This window comes from Symphalangus syndactylus, chromosome 13 (assembly GCF_028878055.3).
Source record: "Symphalangus syndactylus isolate Jambi chromosome 13, NHGRI_mSymSyn1-v2.1_pri, whole genome shotgun sequence".
NCBI lineage: Eukaryota > Metazoa > Chordata > Mammalia > Primates > Hylobatidae > Symphalangus > Symphalangus syndactylus.
The window spans coordinates 35669468-35691797 of record NC_072435.2 but is presented as its reverse complement, the minus strand read 5'-3'; the positions used below and the strand labels follow the sequence as shown (position 1 = coordinate 35691797).

The following is a 22330-nucleotide window of genomic DNA, read 5'->3' as shown; positions in this document are numbered from 1 at the left end:
AAAATGCACTTACAAAAACATAGCTAACATGATATTCAGTAGTGAATGCCTGAAAATTCTCCCTAAGATGAGGAAGGAGAGAAGGATGTCTGATTTTTCTATTGTTATTCAACATTCTACAGGAAATTCTTTTTTTTTTTTTTTTTTTTTTTTTTGAGATGAAGTTTTGCTCTTGTCACCCAGGCTGGAGTGCAATGGTGCCATCTCCACTCACTGCAACCTCTGCCTCCCAGGTTCAAGTGATTCTCCTGCCTCAGCCTCCCGAGTAGCTGGGATTACAGGTGCCCACCACCATGCCTGGCTAATTTTTTGTATCTTTAGTAGAGACGGGGTTTCACCATGTTCGTCAGGCTGGTCTTGAGCTCCTGACCTCAGGTGATCCACCCACCTCCGCCTCCCAAAATGTTGGGATTACAGGCGTGAGCCACCGCGCCCAGCCTCTACAGGAAATTCTAGCCAGAGCAATTACACAAGAAAATAAAATAAAAGGTTTCCCAATTAGAATAGAACACATAAAAATATATTTATAGGTGATATTTGATATATAGAAAATTTTGAAGAATCTACAAGAAAACTAGTAGAGCTTGTAATAAATTCTGTAAAGTTGCACGGTAGAATATCGAGATGAAAATTAGTTTTGTATCTATACACCAGCAAAGAACAATCAGAAAAGGAAACTGAGAATGTGATCCCTTTTACAAATAAGTTACATGGGAATAACTTTACCCCAAGAGGTAAAATATTTGTAAACTGAAAATTTCAAAACATTACTGAAAGAGTTTAAAGAAGACCTAAATAGAGAGATATTGTATATTCACACATAGGAAGACTCAGTATTATAAAGATACCAATATAACTCAAAGATTCAACTAAATCTCTACCACAAGTCCAACAGTCTTCTTTTTTTTTCTGCACAGAATAAGTGAAGAATGCCTGGTATCAGTGGTATTTCATAAAGTAGTACGAGAGGCTTTGAATCATTTGGTAAGATCTGAGAAATAGTAACAAATACAAAGTTGAAGAAGAAAAAAAAAATACAATAAGGCCAGGCATGGTGCGTGATGGCTCACGCCTGTAATCCCACTTCGGGAGTGCAGGGCAGGCAGATTGCTTGAGCCCAGGAGTTCCAGACCAGCCTGGACAACATGGTTAGACTCTGTCTCTACAAAATAATAATAATAATGATAATAATAATAATACAAAAATTAGCCGGCGTGCTGCACCCGTGGTCCCAGCTACTCGGGAGGCTGAGGAGGGAGGATGGCTTGAGCCTGGAGAGGTCGAGACTGCAGTGAGCCGTGTTCCTACCACTGCATTCCAGCCTGGGCAACAGACCCAGACCCTGCCTCAAAGAAAAAAGAAAAAAAAGAAAAGAAAAAAGAAAGAAAAGAAAAAAATTGCAATATTTGCAGAAAGTATTGATACATTGAAAACGCAGAGGAATCAATGATTAGAGTTTAGCAAGGTCAGATAAATAAAAAGAAATAAGAGAAAATAAAGTTCTAAAGACGTGATGGAATGGAGGAAGCAGGCCATTTTGTGGATTGGCAGATTATCAACTGGAGAGAATCCTGAAAGGGGTCCAGGAACGTGGGGGAATTTCTAATGAGCATCCTGAGGGGTGAGTCCATCGCCCGACGTTTCGCCCTCCTGGTCCATTCTGCCACCGAAGCCACCGGCTGGGTCTGGTCCCACCTCTAGCCCCGCCCCCGGGCATGGGCCCCGCCCACATCCCCGCCCACAGCACTGATTTAACCCCCACCTTGCCCTGTGGGCCCATTTCTCTCTTGCCCACCAGGCACTGAGCCGACCCCTTGATACCTCCGCACCCACGCGGAGGGAAACTAGAATCCTGAAGAATTCCATACTGTCCAACTGCCCACACAACGAGCCACGCCCCTTCCGATGCCCCAAACGGAAGTGACGTTGCGGCGCACCAGTTCTCTCTTTTGGTCGCTGGCGCCTATTGCTTCAGCCACTTTTTCCTTTGTGTCTTCTGGTCGTTCACTACTTTGGTGAGGCTTGTGTGGACTAGTGGGTTGGGCGGTGTTTCGGGGGGTGGCAGAGGTCACAATCGACCCAGGGTAATCGAGGAACCTCCTTACAGAGGCCTGGACCACTCCACAGGAGTCCGCAGGAGCCGCGGAGCCATCGGGCGAGGCCACGTCGAAGAGGCCATTGGGACCTTCGGTCCCCTAGAGGAGCCGGGTGGGAAGTGCAAAATGGGCAGCGTCCGAGGGATGTTTTCAGCCGTGTGTTCCCGTCTTCAAAAGCGTCCAAGCGTTCTGAGGCCTTAAAAAATAAGTCTCCAAGGCAACGTTTGTGAATTGTGTTTCAGAGGGAAAAGAATTTTGCCGTTCGCGTTCGATTGACTCCGTCCCCAAGATCCTGCAGCCCCACGGACCTGGCGACTCCACTGTGTTCGGGTGAGCATTGGGAGAAAGTTGGTTCAAGGGGGCAGCTGCTAACTTTTTTATGCAAACGAGTGTTTCATGTGAGATTTTGGCATTTTGCCGTTGTGAAACCTGTATATTATTGACACATTACGTTCAGGTAGAAAGGTGCTTTCTTAGTTGTCTAGGGTGTGCGTATTTCTGCATGTGCATATAAACGTTTGTAGACCGCGAGTCTTTCTACTAAAAGCTAAGAATACTCAGCCATTCTTTTCATCTGAAGTTCCTAGCTCTGTACGTCTCTAAAGAGCTTCATAACCAGGCTTTCTGGAAGAAAGGATGGAGGGTTTACACACTAATACTAGAATAATCGAATTTACTGTTAACAGGATGACTGTACTAAGTGTATTTTTCCCGCATTTTTCTTTCGAAAAAACTTAAATCTATGGATATGTTGACCATCCAGTACGACGAATAAATATCCATTGTAGCTGCACCTGTTTTTTAGCGTTTTGTGTATTTGCTGTCTCGTAAATAAATTTTATGGTGAACTGTTTGGCAGTCAATGGGAAATTCATTGCAGAGATGAAGCTCGAGTTTTTTTTTTTTTTTTTTTTTTTTTTTTGAGAGGGGGTCTCGCTGTGTCGCCCAGGCTGGAGTGCAGTGGCGCGATCTCGCCTCACTGCAACCTCCGCCTCCCGGGTTCAAGCGATTCTCCTGCCTCAGCTTCCCAAATAGCTGTAATTACAGGCGCGTGCCACCATGCCCGGATAATTTTTTGTGTTTTTAGTAGAGATGGGGTTTCACCGTGTTAGCCAGGATGGTAAGCTCGACATTTAAGTAGTGGGTAATGCCTGACTCAATGATAAGAGTGTTGTTTTACTAAAACCGTAATACTATTTGCATCAAAAAAATTAAAAAAAAAATGTTATCTAATACTTACTGTGTATAATAAATGAAAGTTTTCCAAATTGTTCTAAAATATAACGGAATGTTTTTGGATCTGAGCTCTATTCAAGATTTTTTTTTTTTTTTTGAGAGTTTTTTTGAGGCAGGGTGTTGCCTTGTTGCCCAGGCTGGAGTGCGGTGGCATGATATTGGTTCACTGCAAACACTGCTTACCACGCCCAGCTTTGTGTTTCTGTGCCTGGTTTATTTCACTTAACGTACTGTTCTCCAGTTCTATCTATGTTGTTGAAAATGACAGGATTTCATTCTATTTTTTTTTTTTTTTTTGAGACACAGTCTCACTCTGTCGCCAGGCTGGAGTGCAGTGGTGCAGTCTCGACTCATTGCAACCTCTGCCTCCCTGGTTCAAGCGATTCTCCTGCCTCAGCCTTTTGAGTAGCTGGGATTTCAGGCACGTACCACCATGCCCAGCTAATTTTTGTATTTTTAGTAGAGATGGGGTTTCACCATGTTGGCCAGGATGGTCTTGATCTCCTGACCTCGTGATCCTCCTGCCTCAGTCCCCCAAAATGCTGGGGTTACAAGCATGAGCCACCGTGCCTGGCCAGGATCTCCTTTTTTGTCTTTTGTTTTTCTTGCCTTCCTCCCTGTCCCCCCCACCCCCCCCCCCCGCTTTCATTTTTTCAAGTTCAGCTTTTTATTGAACACACTTCAAAAGAGGTTTAGTCAAAAAGACCAAAGCCAGGCCTGGTCTGGTATCTCACGCCTATAATCCCAGCACTTTGGGAGGCCGAGGCAGGTGGATCACGAGGTCAGGAGTTTTCTACCAACCTGGCCAAGATGGTGAATCCCTGTCTCTACTAAAAATACAAAAAAATTAGCCGGGAGTGGTGGCAGGTGCCTATAATCCCAGCTACTCAGGAGGCTGAGGCAGAGAATTGCTTGAACCCAAGAGGCAGAGGTTGCAGTGAGCTGAGATCACGCCAGTGCACTCCAGCCTGGGCGACAGAGTGAGACTCCGTCTCAAAAAAAACAAAAAAAAAAACCAAAAGCCCATGCCATCACCAGACTCCCTGGATTCTTCTTTCTTTGCTTCCATTTTCTTCTCCTCAGCTGGAGCAGCAGCTGTGAAGGGGGCAGGAGGTCCTGCTGGTGCAGCACCAGCTGCTGAAGCAGGTCCACCAGCCCTGACGTAGCAGATGAGGCTCCCAATGTTGACATTGGCCAGGGCCTTTGCAAACAAGCCAGGCCAAAAAGCTTCAACATTTACACTGGCTGCTTTGATGAGGCCATTGATCTTGTTCTCCGTGATGGTCACCTCATCGTCGTGCAGAATAAGGGCTGAGTAGATGCAGGCGAGCTTAGAGACAGAGGCCATGTCATGGGCCAGTATGGGGCTGGTGCTGCTGGATGCGGTGCTAGTTGCCAGATGAAGTGAGGGCCTCACTGCAATGCAGCCTTAGCTTCCTTGGAAGGACTGAGCACCTTGGCGGCAGCTGAGGAAAGTTTGAGCTCTGTCACCCAGGCTGGAGTGCAGTGATGCAATCTCAGCTCACTGCAACCTCCGCCTCCTGGGCTCAAGTGATCCTCCCACCTCAGCCTCCTGAGTAGCTGGGACTACAGGTGCTCGCCACCACACCTGGCTAATTTTTGTATTTTTTATAGAAATGGGGTTTCGCAGTGTTGCCCAGGCTGGCCTCAAACTCCTGGGCTCAAGTAATCCACCTGTCTCAGCCTCCCAAAGTGCTGGAATTACAGGTGTAAGTCACCGAACCTGGCCCAGATCTCATTCTTTTTTGTGAATGAACAGTACTCCATTGTATATGTGTACCACATTTTCTTTATCCATTCATCTCATCTGTTGATCTACACTTAGGTTGCTTCCAAATCCTGGCTACTGTGAATACTGCTGTAGCAAACGAGAGTGCAGATATCTCTTCAATATACTGATTTCCTTTTTTTTTTCGTGCAGATATCTCTTCAATATACTGATTTCCTTTTTTTTTTCTTAACGTTTATTTTAGGTTTGAGAGTACATGTGAAGGTTTGTTACATAGGTAAAGAAACCCAGGTGTTAAGCCCAGTACCCAGTGGTTATCTTTTCTGCTCCTTTCCCTCCTCCCAGCCTCCACCCTCAAGTAGACTCCAGTGTCTATTGTTTCCTTCTTTGTATTCATAAGTTCTTATCTTTTAGCTCTCACTTATAAGTGAGAGCCTGTGGTATCTGGTTTTCTTTTCTATTCTTTTTTTTTATTGATTAATAGACGATTTATTTAAGCAAGAATATATATATAATCATCATTGCCAGACTTAATATGAGATGTTAAATGTTCTATCCAATTTTCCTTCCAGATAAGTTTTTCTTTCCTATCCGTGTCAGTTTTGAAAACATAATACCAGAAGAAGAGGGGCCTAATTCTACATAGCCCTCTCAAGAGTGAGTTTTTAGGAGTGGGTCTGAAATTAGGATAGACATTTGCTGATCTTGCATAGGTCCAACGAATCAAGGCAGGATCTTCGACAAGCGGTGGTTAGGGTCATTGTACTGGAGCAGGTACTCCTGCTGAAGCTGGGCTCTTATGGCCAACTGCTTAGCTTGTGCCCTCCCGGTTTCCAGAGACATGTCATACATAGTTGGCCTGGTCAAGTGTCGAGGGCAGAGTGGCCAGGCATGATGGAGTATACTTTGGGAACGACATCTTGGTGACCTAGCACACAACTGCCAGTATTTGGTTTTCTGTACCTGCCTTAGTTTGCTAAGTATAATAGCCTCCAGCTCCATCTACGTTTTCGCCAAAGACATGATCTTGTTCTTTTTCATGGCTACATAGTATTCAACGGTGTATGTGTACCATATTTTCTTTATCCGGACTGTCATTGAAGGGCATTTATGTTGATTCCGTGTCTTTTCTCTTGTGAATAGCGCTTCTTTGAACATTTGTGTGTGTGTGTCTTTATGGTAGAATGATCTATTAATTTATTCATTTTTTGAGACAGAGTCTCACTCCGTCTCCCAGGCTGGAGTGCAGTGGCGCGATCTTGGCTCACTGCAACCTCCACCTCCTGGGTTCAAGTGATTCTCCTGCCTCAGCCTCCCAAGTAGCTAGGATTACAGACGTTCGCCACCATGCCTAGCTAATTTTTGTATTTTTAGTAGAGACAGGGGTTTCACCATGCTGGCCAGGCTGCTCTTGAACTCCTGACCTTGTGGTCTGCCCACCTTGGCCTCCCAAAGTGCTGGGATTACAGGCACAAGCCACCACGCCTGGCCAGACCACTTTATTTTAAAGATAGCCTTTTCCTTTTGAATAAGAGAGTAATATGTGAGATCCTTTTGTGGGTTGAGTTTTCACACTCTTGTGTGAGATGTGCCTCCCTCATACCTTTTTACCATGTCATCAGCACAAAAGAAAGTAATATGTGGGTTGATATTTTGACACCTGGAATATATATATCATATGTATATTATGTATCTATATGAGAATGTATCTATCACATAGATATGTAGAGAGAGAGAGATATCTCTATAACTCTGTATTCGCATATATATATATATATATATATATATGTGGGTTTTTTTTTTGTTTGTTTTGTTTTTTTTTTTTTGAGATTCATTCTGTCGCCCAGGGTGGAGTGCAGTGTCACGATCCTAGCTCACTGCAGCCTTGAACTACTGGGCTCAAGTGATCCTCCCACCTCAACCTCAGAAAATGTTGTGATTACAGGCATGAGCCACCATCCCTTGCAGGACACCCGGAATATCTTTTTCCCCAGCAACGTTTCTACTAATTATTTTAGCATCCATGAGTAACCTGCAGTAAATGAACTTCTTTATATGTAGTTAACATTTTTATAAGTGTATTACCAGGTTAAACCTTTAATATTGGACTTTAGGTCAGAGGACAAATGTACATTTAATTTTACTGGATATTATAAATTCCCATCCATAGGTCTTGTACCATTTGGCAGTTTCTTTTTTTTTTTTTTTTTTGAGACGGAGTCTTGCTCTGTCGCCCAGGCTGGAGTGCAGTGGCACGGTCTCGGCTCACTGCAAGCTCCGCCTCCTGGGTTGACGCCATTCTCCTGCCTCAACCTCCCGAGTAGCCGGGACTACAGGCGCCCGCCACCACGCCTGGCTAATTTTTTGTATTTTTAGTAGAGACGGGGTTTCACCGTGTTAGCCAGGATGGTCTCGATCTCTTGACCTCGTGATCCGACTGCCATTTGGCAGTTTCTGAATGGAGGTATTGTAAAGTTGTGTAAAAATTATTCTGGAAAGAAGGAGCAGACTTTAGTTTGTTTTTTGTTTTTTTTTTTCTGTTTGTTTGTTTTACTGTTGCCACCTTTGAAGATAGATTTTAGTTTTAACTGAAAGCCACTTGTTTTCAAAAAGAAAGTCAGTGTCTGGTTCAGTTTCATCCTGAATAAAAATACTCAAATATATTTTCAGAAGTATAGTGTTCTTTCTTTCTTTTCCTTCTTCCCCCCCGCCCACCCTGCCCTTTTTGAGACAGATTCTTGCTCTGTTGCACAGGCTGGAGTGCAGTGGTGCCATCTCAATACACTGCACCCTCTGCCTCCTGGGTTCAAGCGATTCTCATGCCTCAGCCTCCCAAGTAGATGGGATTACAGGCATGCACCACCACGCCTGGCTAATTTTTGTATTTTTTTGTAGAGATGCGGTTTCATCATGTTGGCCAGGCTGATCTTGAACTCCTGGCCTCAAGTGATCTGCTCACCTTGGCCTCCCAAAGTGCTGGGATTGCAGCCGTGAGCTACTACTGTGGCTGGCCAGAAGTGTAGTGTTTTGGTTTATATTTTATGTGTGAGACATATGAGTATTGTTTAATTCTTGTGTTGTATATTATATTTCTTTTTTTAAAAATAAATATCCTGTTTATTCAGTGTATCACTCTAGCCTGTGGCAGTAATTTTGAATCCAGTTCTATCAGTCATCAAATTCTATAGTCCATTTACAAATTTGATAAGCATGCTGTGTCTTATCTAATTGCCTTAGCTGAAACCTACAGTACAGTCTTTTTTTTTTTTTGGCGATAGAGTCTTGCTCTGTTGCTCTGGCTAGAGTGCGATGGTGCGATCTCGGCTCACTGCAACCTCTGCCTGGAGAAGAATGTATTTCCACGTTCAGTCAATAGGCAAAATTCATTTCCTTGTACCTATAGGACTTGTTGCTGGCTGTTGCTGGAGGCTGTGCTCAGCTCCTAGAATCTACCTGCAGGTTTTTTGTTTGTTCGTTGGTTTTGTTTTGTTTTGTTTTGTTTTTGAGATGGAGTTTCACTCTTATTGCTCAGTCTGGAGTGCAATGGCGTGACCTTGGCTCACCACAACCTCCGCCTCCTGGGTTCAAGTGATTCTTTTGCCTCAGCCTACTGAGTAGCTGGGATTACAGGCATTCGCCACCATGCCCGGCTAATTTTTTGTTTTGTTTTGTTTTGAGATGGAGTTTTGCTCTTGTCGCCCAGGCTGGAGTGCAGTGGTGTGATCTTGGCTCACTGCAACCTCTCCCTCCCGGGTTCATGCAATTCTCCTGCCTCAGCTTCCTGAGTAGCTGGGATTACAGGCACCTGCCACCATGCCCAGCTAATTTTTTGTATTTTTACTAGAGACAGGGTTTCGCCATGTTGGGTAGGCTGGTCTCGAACTGCTCACTTCAGATGATCCACCCGTGTTGGCCTCCCAAAGTGCTGGGATTACAGGGGTGAGCTACTGCACCTGGCCTCCCTGCCATCTTTTAATGCAACACGATAAAGCTTAACATGTTCCATTAAAAGATAAATGCTTAAGGAATGCAGCCCTTTGTTCCATAGCAGATAATGATCGTGAATTCGGAGCTGAGATGGATAAATTGGTAACTGGCATGTTCACCGTTTTGCCTAGTCAGCATCCATATGTGCCCATCTATACACACTTTGATTCTCTTATAATGATTAAGTCTGCCTTTCCACTTAACAAGATTGAAGGGAGAATTTCTCACCCCTAAGTGAGAATGTGCACAGCCCCTCATCACAGGCCATATTAATTTCTTTTTTTTTTTTTTTTTTTTTTTTGAGATGGAGTCTCACTCTTTCGCCCAGACTGGAGTGCAGTGGTGGGGTCCCAGCTCTCTGCAACCTCCGCCTCCCAGGTTCAAGTGATTCTTCCGCCTCAGCTTCCAAGTAGCTGGGATTACAGGTGCGCGCCACCACGCCCAGCTAATTTTTGTATTTTTAGTAGAGACAGTGTTTCATCATGTTGGCCAGGCTGGTCTCGAACTCCTGACCTCAGGCGATGTGCCCGCCTCGGCCTTCCAAAGTGCTGGGATTACAGGTGTGAGCCACCACACCCAAAGCCATGTTAATTTCTACTGAAATTTAGTCATACTCTCCTTGAATATTCTGTTACCTGAAGACTAAATTAAAAATTTAACCTCTAGTAACATATACAAAATAGAAATAGAAAAGAGATAGAAGTGAATGATTGGGTTATGTAAATACATGCTTAGAAACTAACATGTATACATAACAATCAGAGAAAACCTGGGGCTGGGTGTGGTGGCTAGCACCTGTAATCCCAGCACTTTGGGAGGCCGAGGCAGGTGGATCACTTGAGGTCAGGAGTTCGAGACCAGCCTGGCCAACATGGTGAACCCCTGTCTCTACTGAAAATACAAAAATTAGTTGGGCATGGTGGGCCCCTGTAATCCCAGCTACTTGGGAGGCTGAGGCAGGAGAATTGCTTGAATCTGGGAGGTGGAGGTTGCAGTGAGCTGAGATCGCACCACTGCACTCCTGCCTGGGCAACAGAGTGAGATTCCGTCTCAAAAAAGCAAAAACAGAAAACCCGCCAAACTACTGCAGTTCTTGTTTCTGTCGTTGATCTTGAAGTTATAGTTGATATCCGTGGTTTTACTTTTTCAATGAACATTTTTTGTATTTTCCTTGCCCTCAGCCAGAAACTCAGCAGCTCTGGGTTCTGTACCTGATGGAGTGACTCAAACCTTCCTTCTGAAGGGATCTTGGTCCTCCATTTTCCTGCCTTTTTTCTATTGTAATTTTTTGTTAACTTTTCTAAGTGGTATGGAAGTGCTAGGAGATTCTAGACTTCATCCTTTTTGCCTCAGTTGTATAGCAGTACCCCAATTTCCCTTTGGTAATTGAGATTAATCCCTTCAGTTAATAGATTATTCCCTCTCACCTCCTTATTTTTCTTTTTCTTCTTGGTTTAATGGATATGAAACTTATAAGGGCCAGATGTTAATCTCTCTTTCCAGTGTATTGGGACCAAATAGTTGCCCCTGGGGAAGCATTCCCCATTATGGACTCAGATCTCCAAATTACAGTGCTCTACATTGCTGGGATTGGAAGCAAAATTTTTGTCGTGGAGCTAATTCTGCCTTCACCCATCAGTTCCTGGGCCTGTTTGTTCTGACTGTGGTGAGATAGTAGTATCTAGTGATCTCTGATTCAGAGCATACACTATGTCTTGTGAAACACAATCCCATTCTTTCAGAGGTTGTCTCCCAGTTGGCCCTGTATCTGAATTTTCAGTAAGCTATTTCATCTTTCATTTAGACTAGCTGCTTCTGAGTGATGGGGTGTGTGATGAGACCAGCTGATGAGAGGGACATGTTCCCACTGTTGCACTTCCTTTGCAGTGAAATGGGTTCCTTGATGAAAGACGGTATTGTGTGATTGCAGTGAAAGCATTTTGTGAGTGCATGGATGATGCATTGTATAGGCAGAAGCCTAGTGGATTTGCCTCTCCCCTGTACAAATCTGCCTCTATATAAATCCTGTATGGATTTGCCTCTCTACTAGTTAGGCTTCTGGCAAATCCACATCCAGAACATGAGTCTATTCCAGTGAAGATGAATCTTAGTCATCTTCATGATAGAAGTGGTCCAATGTAATCATCTTGCCACCAGCTGGCTCCCCTGATTACTCTAGAAATTAATGCCCTTGGTTCAAGACTAACCTGGGCAACATGGTGAAACCCCATTTCTACAAAAACAAAAAATCAAGCCCCCCCCAAAAAAAACCCCAAATTAGCCAGGCTTGGTGATATATGCCTGTAGTCCTAGCTACTCAACAGCATGAGGCAGAAAGATTGCTTGAGCCCAGGAGATTGAGGCTTCAGTGAGCCGTGGTCATGCCACTGCACTCCAGCCTAGGTGACAGAGTGAGACCCTGTCCCCCTCCCCCCAAAAGAAAAGAAAAAAGAAATAAATGCCCTTATGTATTCAGTTTTGGTTTTTGCTTTTAGCAGATTGGGCACCTAGCAGTAGCATTAGCTGCATTAGCTTTGGTAAATGGAAGTCCATACTGTTGAGCCATAGTAGACTTTATCTCTGCTTTTCTGGCCATCTTATTCAAGGGCCTATGGAGCAAACATTGGGGTGGCAGGGGAAAGCAATTAACTTCTATATAGAGTATCATTTTGTCCATCTGATTATTAAAAGTCTCATTTCTAGTGGATTGCCTTTGTTGGCCATTTACATGGGACACAAATATCTTCACAGCTGATGTCCTTTAAGAGAGATCTATCCATATATGTTTTTCTAGACTTACCAGTCTTTTTCCATATACATCCTTGACCATTCAGTGAAACCATTAGCAACTGCTCATGGATCATTGTTTACGTGTCCTTCTGGCCATGTCCTCCAGACCCAGAGGATAGTCAAATATACTGCGAGAAGTTCTGCCACTGGGATGCTGTTCTTATCTGAAAGATATTACAGTCTTTTGGTGTCATTGTTCAGCTGAGCCATTGTGTTTGTGCTCCCACTTTTGGGTTGTGCTAGCATATTGTGCAGACACATCTGTAAACAGGACTTGTCTCAGATAGGCGTAAGAAATAGCTCAGGAAGCCACAGGTATGGATTGAGGGAAATGAGACAGTGCAAATGGAGCTTGTGTTGAGTCTTTGCCATTTGCTCATGCAGTTTACTTGTACTAGCTGGAACTTTTAGAGCTCAATGTCTTCTGTGCCATTTCCATTTGATAACAGATTGCTGCTGCATTTTCCCTGAACTTGGAGTTTTGTGGGTCAGACAACCTCAAGTTCATGGTAGGAAGCTCAGGCCACTTGGTCACTTGATGTCCCATGTACGACTTCTGTGTTGAACCCAGTGATAACTGTTTACTCAAAAGGAGGCTAGTTTCCTGCAGAAGAGGGAATATATTTATTCTGAACTACTGCTATGATTTTCCTACTGGTGGTTGCTAGAGGCTTCCAGCAACATATTATTTACTATGGATACTTCGAGTATCATTGTATCTGGTGGATTATATCGACCAAGTGCTTAAAAATCTTGTACTGCAGCCTTAGCTTGGTGCATTGCAATCACTTGGTGTTCACTCACTTGTAAGCATTATAACCAACTCTGTAGATGGGTTAAAGCACATTGAAATGTGGTATATGCTGTCTAAAGAATTTTTTTTTTTTTTGAGACGGAGTCTCGCTCTGTCACCCAGGTTGGAATGCACTGGTGCAGTCTCGGTTCACTGCAACCTCTGCCTCCCAGGTCCAAGCAATTCTCCTGTCTCAGTGTCCTGAGTAGCTGGGACTACAGATGCATGCCACCACACCCAGCTAATTTTTTGTATTTTTAGTAGAGATGGGGTTTCACCATGTTAGCCAGGATAGTCTCAATCTCCTGACCTCGTGATCTGCCAGCCTCAGCCTCCCAAAGTGCTGGGATTACAGGTGTGAGCCACCGTGCCTGGCCAAGAATCTTATAGTTCTGCCAAGTGTTGCACCTAATTTTGGGGAGCACTAAGTAGGAATGACACCTTGGAGGGGATATCTTGATATGGTCTAGACAACTGAACCCCCAAATCTTTGTTGATTGGATAGGGCATGGTGGCTCAGGCCTGTAACTCTAACACTTTGGGAGGCCGAGGCAGGCAGATTGCTTGAGGCCAGGAGTTTGAGACCAGCCTGGCCAACATAGTGAGATCCCATCTCTACCAAAAAAGATTAAAAGAAAAAAAATTACCTGGCGTAATAATGTGCACCTGTCGTCCCAGATGCTTGGGAGGCTGAGGTGGGAGGATCCCTGCAGCCTAGAAGGTGGAGGTTGTGGTGAGCCATGATCACACCACTGCACTCCAGCCTGGGCAGCAGAGCAAGACCCTGTCTCAAAAAAACAAAACAAAACCAACTTTGTTGATTTAGCTGGCTCTTGAATCTCCCATCCTCTACTTTGTAGCCTATAAAGGTATCCAAACTATTTACTGTTTCCTGTTCATGGGATATCATGTACAAAATATTTTCAGTGTGATGGAGTGTTGCAATGTTTTGTGTAATAGCAAAACCTCTGAAGACTCTATTTTGGTGGAAAACAGGAGAATTGATATAAGTTATGATAGTCCCCCGTAATTCTCCAAAGTCCATGTGACTTCTGCACAATCCTGAGTGGTGTGTTACCTAGGTCTGGTGATTGGGTGAGAGACTGTGAATCTCCCCTGTGGTGACTCTTATCAGGTTTTTGGCCATTAGACCTGAGACTTCTTGTTACATAGATCAAGCAGTATTCCAAGACTTACATTGGCAAACTATGGCTTATGGGACACACCTAATCTTCAACCTGTTTTTGTAAATTATAATTGGAACAGAACAACCATGTTCATTTGTTTACATATTTTCTGAGGCTTCTTTCATACTACAAGGGCAGAGTTGAGTATTTGTAACAGACTGTGTGATCCACAAAGTATAACATTTACTATATATCCCATTACAACAAGATTTATTGATCCCTGTTGTAGTAGGGTGCTTATCTGTTTCATCCTAGGGACGAAATGTGATCAGTTTGCTAACACCAATAATCTCTGTCGGCCAAAGCATTCCAATTATTGGTACATTCAGTGTGCCCTTGACATTTGATGTAGCCTCATTGTCTTTGATAGTTAAGTGCTACCCACTTGATTTTTGGCACTCAGGGTTCTCATCATCCCCATTGAAACAGGGAACTCATCTCAATGATTGTATCTCCTATAGTCTTAACAAATGTTTAAAGGAGAATAAACAGAACTTTTCAAGAATGGAGGTACTCCCTTCAGTTATCTATTTCTGAATGCCTTTGTGAAGAGGGTGTCTTCTGGGCCCTTAATGTAGGTTGAAGAAGGAAAGCTGTGCAGATCACATGTGATAAATCCAGTGCAACATTCCTATGTGTCTAGGATTCCCTCCTTTACATTAGCCACGGAAGCTCTTACATATTAACTCTGTTAACTAGGTCATGAATACACGTTTCAATCATCCAACCAGTTTAGCTATTAGAATCATGCCATGGTCCATTAGCTAATATGTAAAATTCAAAATGTCTAGTAAGTACATGTATTAGGCTATTCTCACATTGCTATAAAGAAATACGTGAGACTGGCCAGGTGCAGTCACTCACGCCTGTAATCCCAGCACTTTGGGAGGCCAGCGTGGGCAGATCACGAGGTCAGGAGATCAAGACCATCCTGGCTAACACAGTGAAACCCTGTCTCTACTGAAAATACAAAAAAATTAGCTGGGTGTGGTGACAGGTGCCTGTAGTCCCAGTTATTCAGAAGGCTGAGGCAGGAGAATGGTGTGAACCCAGGAGGCGGAGCTTGCGGTGAGCCGAGATCATGCCACTGCACTCCAGCCTGGGCAACATGTCTCAAAAAAAAAAAAAGAGACTGGGTAATTTATAAAGAAGTTCCCAGCCGCCAACTGTCTGGGAAGTGAAGAGCACCTCTGCCTGGCTGCCGCCGTGTCTGACAAGTGATGAGCACCTCTGCCTGGCAGCCCCACTGTCTGGAAAGTGAGGAGCATCTCTGCTTGGCTGCCCACCGCCTGGGAAGTGAGGAACACCTCTGCTCAGCCACCACCCTGGAAGTGAGGAGCACCTCTGCCTGGCTGCCACCCTGTCTGGGAAGTGAGTAGCACCTCTGCCTGGCCACCACCCTGTCTGGGAAGTGAGGAGCAACTCTGTCTGGCCACTGCACTGTCTAGGAAGTGAGGAGTGCCTCTAATCGGCCACCGCACTGTCTGGGAATCAAGGAGCACCTCTGCCTGGCCGCCCCGCCCTCTGAGAAGCAAGGAGCGCCTCTGCCTGGCTGCCCCACTGTCTGGGAAGCGAGGAGCGCCTCTGTCGAGCCACTGTGCAACCCTCCAAGTGTGAAGTGACAGCCTTGTGTGTGATCTTTCTGCCCTCCCCAAGTTTGCATTTTCAACATTAAAGTTTATTTTTTAATTAAAAGTTTTAAATTGGAGAATTAAAAGAAGTTTAATTGGTTCACAGTTCTGTAGGCTGTACAGGAAGCATAGTGACTTCTGCATCTGGGGAGGCCTCTGGAAGCTTCCAGTCATGGCAGAAGGTAAAGCAGGAGTAGGTACATCTCATATGGCAGGAGCCAGGAGCAAGGGAGAATGAGGGGGAGGTGCTGTACACTTCTAAATGACCAGTTCATGAGGACAGTATCAAAAGAGATGGTGCTAAACCATTCATGAGAAATCTGCCCCCATGATCCAATCATCTCCCACCAGACCTCACCTCCAACACTGGGGACTACAGTTCGACATGAGATTTGGTGGGGACACAGATCCAAACCATATCAGTGCTCCATATCAATGAATTTGGGCCTATCTAATGTTACATTTTAACCTCCTTGATCTAGTACCTTAGAATACATCCCATACATGTTCCCTGGGTTTCTTGTGATACATTATCATAGTTAGGACTCTGATGATAAAAATAAGTGATTATGGTGTGGGTCTTGAGGAGAATATGTATTATCTTCCAAGGTATCTGGACCAAATGAGATTGTCACAAAAATTTCCAGCAGATACCTAATGCTAAATGACGAGTTAATGGGTGCAGCAAAACAACATGGCACATGGATACATATGTAACAAATCTGCACATTGTGCACATGTACCCTAAAACCTAAAGTATAATAAATTAAAAAAAAAATTTCCAGCAGAAGGCTTTCTCCTCAGAAACCAAAGGGTAAGCTATATCCCTGGTAAGGGAGGCTCATAGTGTCTTAGGTTGTGTTAGTCTCTTTATTGTTGCTATGACACAATACCTGAGTAATTTATAAAGAAAAGAGGTTTCTTTGGCTCAGGATTCTGGTGGCTGGAAAGTCCAAGAGTATGGCCCCAGCATCTGCTCTACTTCTGATGAGGCTCACATGCTGCAGCAAAACATGGTAGAGAAGCAGAAGAGGAAGCAGGCTTGTGCAAAAGGGACCAAACACAAACAACAGCCTTGCTTTATAACAATTAGCTCCTGTGGGAACTAATTCAGTCCTGTGTGAGCTAAAATTCACTTCTGCCTGACAGCATTAATCTATTTATGTGATATCTACCCCCATGACCCAAACATCTCATTAGGCGCCTCCTTCCAGTGCTGTGATATTGACCAAGCCTCAACAGGAGTTGTGATGGGGACAGATCACATCCAAATCATAGCAGGGGTTTAAGATCATGTCTTTCATCTGGATCCAATCAGATGTCTTCATTCCAGGTTCCATATTATCATTCTTCCCTGAATACATTGTACATTTTTAAAAATTCATATTTTCTTGATGCCTCAGCATTCTAACAAACAAGCTGTGAGCTCCTTGCTCAAGTGACCAGATGTACAAGGATGATAAGGTACTTATACTACAAGTTCTTCTGTTGGCCCTCCCCTGACCATGACCTAGTAACATTCAAATGCACCAATGAAATCTAATGCCTTTTGCTTTAGTACTATACCCCAAGCCCCAGTAAAGGCAGTTGCCCTCAAGGGAGGCTTCTCTCTCAACTCCCTACCTGCTTGTCAGAGCCTCCTGCTTTGGTCCTCCTCCAGCATGGCCCCTTGCATGGCATGGCATGGCATGCCTCTCTCTCTAGGGTCTATGAGTGTAATAAATCTAATTTCATGAGCCTCTCCAAGTGTAATTGCCAGAGTGTGTTGGAGGGATCCTGAAACATCCCACAAAAGTGACTTAGTGCCCCATTTACAACACAGTTGGTGAAAAGGGTGAAGATCACTTTGAACTGGGGTGGAAAGTCTCTTGTAAGTGCCGTTTGACCTTTCATGGCTTGCTGATTGGCCGTATAAGTAAAATGCTTATTCCTTTGGAAATGCTTGTTCCTCGGTGCTGAGAAGAACTAGCACTCAAAGAATTTTCTCAGCAAGGCAATTTTACTTTCTGCAGAAAGGGTGCTCCTTGCAGATGGAACAATGGCGAGAGGACACATGAACAAAGGAGGGAAGCAATTTTTATCCCTTATGGAGCTTGTCCCCGCTACTGTGTCCTGTCTTCATTGGCTGGAGGTGGACCACACAATCGAAGCTAAACCCGACTGGCAAGTAACTTAAAACTTTCCTAAATAGGTAAAGACAAGGAAAAACAAAGGAAAAGAGGAAGTTGCTTACGAAAAGACTTAGAGAAGTAATAACATTTCCAAATAAGGAAGGGGCATAAGCTGTGAGCTGGGACGTGGCTGAGCATGTATAGAATAAATATCTTGGTTAAAGTACAAGGACGTAGAATGTACTCATTCCCTTATATCTAACAGCTACATAGGATAGGGCTTAACAAAGAGTTATTAGCACAAAGCAAGGAGGCTTGAAGGAAGTTAGCCTTTAAAAGAAACTATTATTTCTTTTTTTCTTTTCTTTTTTTTTTTTTGAGACAGAGTCTCACTCTTGTTACCCAGGCTAGAGTTCAGTGGCATGATCTCAGCTCACTGTAGCCTCCACCTCCTGGGTTCAAGTGATTCTCCTGCCTCGGTCTCCCAAGTATCTGGGATTACAGGCACCTGCCACCATGCTTGGCTCATTTTTGTTTATTTACTAGAGATAGGGTTTTGCCATGTTGGCCAGGCTGGTTTCAAACTCCTAACCTCAGGTAATCCACCTGACTCAGCCTCCGAAAGTGCTGGGATTACAGGTGTGAGCCACCGCGCCCAGCCTAAAAGAAAATATTATTTCTAACACTTATGATTTATTCTTTAACAAGAAGGAAAACTTTGAAGAGGAACTTTTTAACTTTCCACCCTGTACCATTTGGGAAGGCTGCCTGTCTTGTTGGAGTTTATGTGTATTGCTGTGTCATGCTTTGTGTTGTCCCTTCCGAGTATTAGCCAAGAGTCTTTGTCATAAAGTTTGGACCCTGTGCTAGTCCCAGTAATGCACCCCAAGATACTGCTTACCAGCCATGATCCCAGGAAGAGGGGTAATTATCCTGTTCTTCTCCAGGATCTGGAGTCATTTGTTCATGTGCATTGGGCATTTCTTAGTGCACATACAAGTGACTGTGATTTGAAGAAGGGACCCTGGCAATAGAACTGGGCTCCTCTTTTGTATATTTGCACCAACTACACCTTGTTAGGTGCCTCCTATGTTGCAATGCTATTCTGGTTTGGTGCTGGTGCTCCCTGCCCCTGCCAGCCCCATGGGTTATGGCAGATGGCTTTCATGGAGAATGGTAGCTCAATGTTTTTTAAAAAAATGAATGGAAGGAGTACTTGATCCCTCTCCCCCTAAGATACTTGAGCATGTTTCTCAACTTATTTGAGGTTACAGATCTTTGGGGCTGGGCATGGTGGCTCATGCCTGTAATCCCAGTACTTTGGGAGATAGAGGCAGGAGGATCACTTGAGGCTAGGAGTTCAAGACCAGTGTGGCCAAATCCTGTCTCTACTAAAAATACAAAATTAGCTGGATGTGGTAGTGCACGCCTGTCATCCCAGCTACTAGGGAGGCTGAGGCATGAGAATCACTTGAACCCAGGAGGTGGAGGTTGCAGTGAGCTGAGATCACACCATTGCACTCCAGCCTGGGTGACAGAGCGAGACTCTGTCTCAAAAAAAAAAAAATCTTTTGGTTAATGTTCTTCAGCACTTTTTTTTTTTTTTTTTTTTGAGATGTAGTCTTGCTCTATCATCCAGGCTGGAGTGAAGTGGTGTGATCTTGTCCTTTTTCTGAATCTGTTGACAAGATCATATGATTCTTATACTTAATTCTGTTAATGTGGTTCTAATCACATTGATTTGCATATGTTGAACCATCCATGCATTCCAGGGATAAATCCTACTTGATCATTATGAATGATAATTTTAATGTACTGTTGAATTCAGCTTGCTAGTATTTTGTCGAGGATTTTTGCATCTGTATACATTAGGGATATTGGCCCATAAGTTTCTCTTTGTAGCATCCTTCTTCAGTTTTTTGGAATAATGTCAGAAGGATTGGTTTAGATATTCTTAGATGTCTTATATAATTCAGCCATGAAGCAGTCAAGTCTTAAGTGTGTGTTTGATGGGAGATTTTTAGTTAGTGATTCGGTCTCCTTCTTCATTATTGGTCTGTTCAGATTTTCTCCTTTTTAGTATTTAGTGTTTGGTAGGTTGTGTGTGTCTAGAAATTTGTACATCTCTGCTAGGTTATCCAGTTTATTGGCATGTAATTGTTCCAAGTAGTCTTTTATGATCCTTTGTATTTCTGTAGTTAACAGTTGTAATGTTTCCTTTCTCATATCTGATTTTGAGTGTTGTTTTTTTATTTTTTCTTTTCTTTTTGAGAAAGTGTCTTGCTCTTGCCTGTGCTAGAGTGCAGTGCTGCAGTCATGGCTGAATGCAGCCTTGACTTCCTGGTCTCAAGTGATCCTCCCACCTGAGCCTCCTGAGTAGCTAGGACTACAGGTTTGTGCTACCATGCCTGGCTTCCTTCCTTCTGTCCTTCTGTCATTCCTTCCTTCCTTCCTCCCTCCCTCCCTCCCTCCCTTACTTCCTTGTTTTTATTATACTTTAAGTTCTAGGGTACATGTGTACAATGTGCAGGTTTGTTACATATATATACATGTGCCATGTTGGTTTGCTGCACCCATTAACTTGTCATTTACATTAGGTATTTCTCCTAATGCTATCCCTCCCCCATCCCCCCACCCCACAACAGGCCCCGATGTGTGATATTCCCCACCCTGTGTCCAAGTGTTCTCATTGTTCAGTTCTCACCTATGAGTGAGAACATGCTGTGTTTGGTTTCTTGTCCTTGTGATAGTTTACTCAGAATGATGGTTTCCAGCTTCATCCATGTCCCTTCAAAGGACATGAACTCATCATTTTTTATGACTGCATAGTATTCCATGGTGTATGTGTGCCACATTTTCTTAATCCAGTCTATCATTGATGGACATTTGGGTTGGTTCCAAGTGTTTGCTATTGTGAATAGTGCCGTAATAAACATACATGTGCATGTGTCTTTTTTTTTTATTTTATTTTTATTTTTTTCTGAGACAGAGTCTCGCTGTCGCCCAGGCTGGAGTGCAGTGGCGCGATCTTGGCTCACTGCAGGCTCTGCCCCCTGGGGTTCATGCCATTCTCCTGCCTCAGCCTCCCGAGTAGCTGGGACTACAGGTGCCCGCCACCTCGCCCGGCTAATTTTTTGTATTTTTAGTAGAGACGGGGTTTCACTGTGTTAGCCAGGATGGTCTCGATCTCCTGACCTCGTGATCTGCCTGCCTTGGCTTCCCAAAGTGCTGGGATTACAGGCATGAGCCACTGCGCCCGGCCTGTGCATGTGTCTTTATAGTAGCATGATTTATAATCCTTTGGGTATATACCCAGTAATGGGATTGCTGGGTCAAATGATATTTCTAGTTCTAGATCCTTGAGGAATCACCACACTGTCTTCCACAATGGTTGAACTAGTTTACACTCCGACCAACCACGTAGAAGCATTCCTGTTTCTCCACATCCTCTCCAGCACCTGTTGTTTCCTGACTTTTTAATGATCGCCATTCTAACTGGTGTGAGATGGTATCTCATTGTGGTTTTGATTTGCATTTCTCTGATGACCAATGATGATGAGCATTTTTTCATGTGTCTGCTGGCTGCATACATGTCTTCTTTTGAAAAGTGTCTGTTCATGTCCTTTGCCCACTTTTTTATTGGATGGTTTGATTTTTTCTTGTAAATTTGTTTAAGTTCTTTGTAGATTCTGGATATTAGCCCTTTGTCAGATTTGTAGATTACAAAAATTTTCTCCCATTCTGTAGGTTGCCTGTTCACTCTGATGGTAGGTTCTTTTGCTGTGCAGAAGCTCTTTAGTTTAATTAGATCCCATTTGTCAATTTTGGCTTTTGTTGCCATTGCTTTTGGTGTTTTAGACATGAAGTCCTTGCCCATGCCTATGTCCTGAATGGCATTGCCTAGGTTTTCTTCTAGGGTTTTTATGGTTTCAGGTCTAACATTTAAGTCTTTAATCCATCTTGAATTAATTTTTGTATAAGGTATAGGGAAGGGATCCAGTTTCAGCTTTCTACATATGGCTAGCCAGTTTCCCCAGCACCATTTATTAAATAGGGAATCCTTTCCCCATTTCTTGTTTTTGTCAGGTTTGTCAAAGATTTTGTACAAACCTTGTTTTGTCAGGTTTGTACAAAGGTCTAGATGTGTGGCGTTATTTCTGAGGCCTTTTTTTTTTTTTTTTTTTGAGATAAGCTCTGGCTGTATTGCCCAGGTGGAATGCAGTGGCATGATCTCGGCTTACTGCAGCCTCTCTCTCCTGGGCTAAAGCTATCCTCCTACCTCAGCCTCCTGAATAGCTGGGACTACAGGCATGCACTACCACACCCAGCTAATTTTTGTATTTTTTGTAGAGAAGGTTTTACTGTGTTGCCTAGGCTGGTCTCCAACTCCTGAGCTCAAGCAATCTGCCTACCTTGGCCTCTCAAAATGCTGAGATTACAGGTGTGAGCCACCATGCCCAGTCCCAGCTATTTTTTAAAGCATTTTTTGTACAGATAAGGACCTTGCTATGTTGCGCAGGCTGGCCTTGAACTCCTGGGCTCAAGTGATCCTTTTACCTCAGCCTCTCAAAGTGCTGCAATTACAGTTGTGAACCACTGTGCCCAGCTTTTTTTTTTTTTTCTTCACCCCTTGGTCTATCTAAAGGTTTGTTTATCTTTTCAGAAAACTTTTAGTTTCCTTTATCTTTTGTGTTGTTTTTTTAGTTTCATTTATTTCAGTTCTAGTCTTTATTATTTCCTTCCTTCTAC

The 22330-nt window shown here is 43.7% G+C and overlaps 1 protein-coding gene and 1 pseudogene across 6 annotated transcripts in view; one reads left to right on the top strand and one right to left on the bottom strand.

Moving 5' to 3' along the window:
• The first annotated feature begins 1947 nt into the window (after positions 1–1947).
• ZNF560 (zinc finger protein 560) overlaps positions 1948–22330 on the top strand; it is a 56842-nt gene continuing 36459 nt past the window's right edge. For 4 of the 6 annotated variants that reach the window (XM_055239097.2, XM_055239098.2, XM_055239094.2 and 1 more), the window contains exon 1: positions 2027–2426. The gene's annotated coding sequence lies outside the window, so the exon portion shown is untranslated. The other 2 variants (XM_055239096.2, XM_055239095.2) reach the window with 2 other exon arrangements.
• Positions 5613–6001, bottom strand: LOC129460784 (NADH dehydrogenase [ubiquinone] 1 beta subcomplex subunit 4-like; annotated as a pseudogene).